The sequence below is a fragment of the Lepus europaeus genome, chromosome 11 (assembly GCF_033115175.1).
Source record: "Lepus europaeus isolate LE1 chromosome 11, mLepTim1.pri, whole genome shotgun sequence".
NCBI lineage: Eukaryota > Metazoa > Chordata > Mammalia > Lagomorpha > Leporidae > Lepus > Lepus europaeus.
In genome coordinates this window covers 39,988,222-39,992,801 of record NC_084837.1, presented here as the reverse complement: position 1 = coordinate 39,992,801, position 4,580 = coordinate 39,988,222, and the positions used below count along the sequence as shown (strand labels likewise).

The window sequence follows — 4,580 nt, the reverse complement described above, 5'->3', positions numbered from 1 at the left end:
TCTTCTGCCTTGCGGCACCAGCACACTAGGTTCTAGTCCCAGTTGGGGCACTGGATTCTATCCCGGTTGCCCCTTTTCCAGGCCAGCTCTCTGCTATGGCCCGGGAAGGCAGTGGAGGATGGCCCAGGTGCTTGGGCCCTGCACCCCATGGGAGACCAGGAGAAGCACCTGGCTCCTGGCTTCGGATCGGTGAGATGCGCTGGCCGCAGCGGCCATTGGAGGGTGAACCAACAGCAAAAAGGAAGACCTTTCTCTCTGTCTCTCTCTCTTTCACTATCCACTCTGCCTCTAAAAAAAAAAAAAAAAAAAAAAAATCAATAAGATTTAGAGAGAAGCACAACACTTATATATAAAGCTCCTCCCTTACTCAGTTTTAGCTCTTTTTAATAACTTGTTAGAATGAGAAGGTTTCTTTTTTTTTAAAGGTTTATTTTATTTATTTGAAAGACAGAGATAGAGACAGAGAGAGAGATCCTCCATCTGCTGGCTTACTCCCCAGATGGCTGCAACGGCTGGAGCTGCGCCGATCCAAAGCCAGGAGCCAGGAGCCTCCTCTGGGTCTCCCACGTGAGTGCAGGGGCCCAAAGACTTGGGCCATCTTCTACCACTATCCCAGGCCATAGCAGAGAGCCAGATCGGAAGAGGAGCAGCTGGGACCAGAATCGGCACCCATATGGTTGTTGGTGCTTCAGGACAGGTCCTCAACCTGCTGTGCCAACAGTGCCTGCTCCAGAATGAGAAAGTTTCTTTTGAGCTTAAGTCAGAACTGGAACACTGAGTGTTATTACCTAGAGTAAATGGTGAAGGCAAGAGAGAGCTACTGGAGTTTGCATCCCTGAAAGCCCTGAAGAACAACAGGTGGGTCAGGTGTCCAATGTAGGAACAAGAAGGAGTTATGACATGCTAGAATCACTCACTGGGTTGTTGAGGAGAATGCTGACATCACACCAGGACCTAAATGAGTCAGAAATGAAGAAACCAAAAAGATGCTTTCCCAGGGCAGGAATTAGGGACACCATGAGTCAGGCTGTGATAGGAAAAAGCCACTGTGTCCTGGGGTTAAATCTTGTATGCAAACAAATGAGTCTTCCTCTGGGTCAAGAGTTTTCCATAGTCATAGTCATCTTTTTAAATATATATATATATATATGATTTTTTTTTTGAGTACCGGCTATGTGTCATCACCATTCTGAGCATTTTCTTTTAATCTTTACTACAACCCTATGAAGTAGATAATATATTTAGCTGCATTTTATAAATGAAGGAACTAAGGCAAAGAAAGTTAACCAGGTTGTCCAAAGTTACTCATTCAATACATAATAGAGCTGTGACTCTAATCCCAGCTGCCTCACTCCACAGCTTGCACTGTGAAACCCTGCAGTTTTAAAAATTTATTTATTTATTTATTTGAAAGGCAGAGAGCTATGGAGAAAGACAGAGAAATCTTCCATCCACACATCCATACCCCAGATGCCTGCAATAGCCAGGAGTGGGATGACAGAATCCAGGAAACCAGAACTTAATCTGGGACACAAGTACTTGAGCCATACCTGCTGCCTCCCAGGGTGTGCCTTAGTAGGAAGCTGGACTCAAAGCAGAGTCAGAACTCAAACCCAGACATCTCAGTATCAGATATGAGTGTTCAAAGCGGTATTTTAATTGCTGTGCCAAATACCTACCCCTCCCTGCAGCTTTAATTCCTGCTTACCACTTATCATTTCATTGGGCTCAGCCTAGTCTTAAGAGAGATGGCAGGAGATCTGTGCAGGCATTAATTAGACATGTCCAATATGGATATGGGGCTATGTTTAGATGTCATGTCCAGTTACTGTCTAGTCTAATTTTTCTTGTTAAGAACACAATATTTAAAAAAAATTGAGGTACAATTTAAGGAGAAAAAAATCTTTCACTTTATCCTTTTTTTTTATTAAAAAAAAGAGTTATTTATTTATTTGAAACAGTTACAGACAGAGAGAGAGACAGAGAGAGGTTTTCCATCTGCTGGTTCACTCCCCCAGATGGCTGCAATGACTGGAGCTGCACCAGTCTGAATCCAGGAGCCAGGAGTTTCTTCTGGATCTCCCACGTGGGTGCACGGGCCCAATGTCTTGGCCATCTTCTACTGACTTCCCAAGCCATAGCAGAGAGCTGGATTGGAAATGGAACAGCTGGGACTAGAACAGGTGCCCATATGGGATGCCAGCACTGCAGGCAGCGGCTTTACCTACTATGCCACGTTCTCGGTCTCCACTTTATCCTTTTCTTTTCTTTTTTTTTTTTTTTAGAAAATTAAAATCCCACAACCACTGTTTATTATGGAGCCGACCCCTGATCGGGGTGATGGGCTTATCGGTAGGATTTCTGGTAGCGATCGTGGGCACCGGGGCCTCCAAACTTTTTGGACTCGCAGCGGCGGGGGTCAGCGACCAGCAGGGTGCGGTCGTACTGGATGAGGATGTCTTTGATCTCCTTCTTGGACGCCTCATCCACATATTTCTGGTAATAGGCCACCGGCTTTGGAGATGGACTGGCGGATCGCATAAATCTGAGCCACGTGACCGCCACCCTTCACTCGGACCCGGATGTCCACGCCAGCAAAGCACTCCTTGCCAAGGAGCAGAACAGGCTCCAGCAGCTTGTACTGCAGCGTGCGCGGCTCAATCATCTCCAGCGGCCTCCCATTCACCTTGATAAGCCCGTTGCCCCGTTTGCAGTGGGCCACGGCGGTGGCTGTCTTCTTCCGTCCGAAGACCTGAACGGACTGTAGCGGGCCCTTGGATGGCATGGCTGCGGCCGAACTATGGCGATGCTCACCCTCCACTTTATCCTTTTCATAACTGAGAAGCTTCCATTTAGTTAGCTGCACAAATTCTCTTGCAGTTTTGTCATCGGAATTCCTCATGGCCAATTTTGCTCAGTTGTACATTTATTCATTTATAAATAAGTTGGTGGGGCTGGCGCTGTGGCATAGCAGGTTAAGCCGCCACCTGCAGTGTCATCATCCCATATGGGCTCAAGTCCTGGCTGCTCCACTTCTGATCCAGCTCCCTGCTAACGTGCCTGGGAACGCAGCAGAAGATGGCCCAAGTCCTTGAGCCCCTGCACCCATGAGGGAGACCTGGAAGAAGCCCCTGGCTCCTGGCTTCAGCTTGGTCCAGCCCTGGATGTTGCAGCCATTTGGGGGGTGAACCAGCAGATGGAAGAATTCTCTCTCTCTCTCTGTCTCTGACTCGCCTCTCTGTAATTCTGTCTTTCAAATAAATAAGTCTTTAAAAAAAAAAAAAAAAAAGAAGGAAGGAAGGAGTGAAGGAAGGAAGGAAGAAACTGGTTTTGTTTTCATTTTTCAGGGAAAGGCTACCTTAACTCTTTGCATTTAAATACTTGATCTTTTGTCCCTGGAAGCATATTGGATTTAAAAGGATTTCAGGAAGTCCAAATGAAAATGTTATCTTAGATATGTGGGATTAGAATTCAAGAGCTCAGGGGTAGAGGTATGATTTTGGATGTTATTTTAGAGGCTAGAGTTGAAGTTATGGGGAATCTTATGCTTGGTGCAGGCAGGAAAGGCTTTATGGATAATTGTAGTCTAACCATTTACACAAATCTCAACCTTCCCAAACAAAATCAAGCAGTTTCTACTTCTCTATTTCCAGTAATAGAAACTCATTACCCCCCTGCATTAGTTTTCCTACTGCCACTGTCACAAATTATCACAAATTGTGGGGCTCAATCGACACAAAATTCTAATTTTACAGTTCTGGAGTCAGAAATTCAATATGGATTTCAACCAGGCCAAATCAAGACGCCAGCAGGGCTGTGCTCCCTTTAGAGGCTGAAGAGTAGGATCCGTTTCCTGGCCTCTCACTGTAACTAAAGGCTGCCTACAGTTCTTGCTTTATGTCCTCTTCTCCCATCTTCAAAGCCAGCAGCATAGCATCTATTAGGATTTGAATGTTTATCCTTCTCCATATGCTTACTGCAATTTAATTGTATTAAGTTAAACAGTACTAAGAGTAGGGACCTGAAAGAGGTGATTAGATGAGAAGGGCTCTGCCCTTAGGAATGGATTAATGCCATCATCCAGAGTGAATCTGACCCCCTCCTCTCTCCTTTGCCCTCCCTCTACAGTGCCATCTCTGCCATGGATGACAGCAAGAAGGTGCTCACCAAATGACCCTGGATATTGGACTTCAGATGGTTGAGGGAGTAAATTGTGGTCCTTTCTAAAATTGCCCAGTCTGTGGTATTTTGTTACAGCAGCACAGAACAAAGACAGAATCTTCATTTCTCTCTTTGACCAGTTCCCAGTGTCACATTCCTGATTCTTTTGTTTCCTTTTTCCATTTTTTAGGGATTCTCATGATTACATGGGGTCCACCTGGATAAGCCAACATAACCCCCTACTGTAATATGCTTAAATTAATCACACTGGCAAAGCACCTTTTGATTAAGATATAAAGATCTTTGAGGGACTATTAGTCTGACATATCTCTCAAAGAAGCCTACAATCCAAATGGTTTAAAAGCTATTACTGAGGGGCCAGTGTTGTGGTGTAGCAGGTTAAGCCACCACTTCCAATG

At 45.3% G+C, this 4,580-nt stretch overlaps 1 pseudogene; it reads right to left on the bottom strand.

The window, feature by feature from the left end:
• Positions 1–2,289: 2,289 nt before the first annotated feature.
• Positions 2,290–2,809, bottom strand: LOC133769418 (small ribosomal subunit protein uS9-like; annotated as a pseudogene).
• Positions 2,810–4,580: the final 1,771 nt, after the last annotated feature.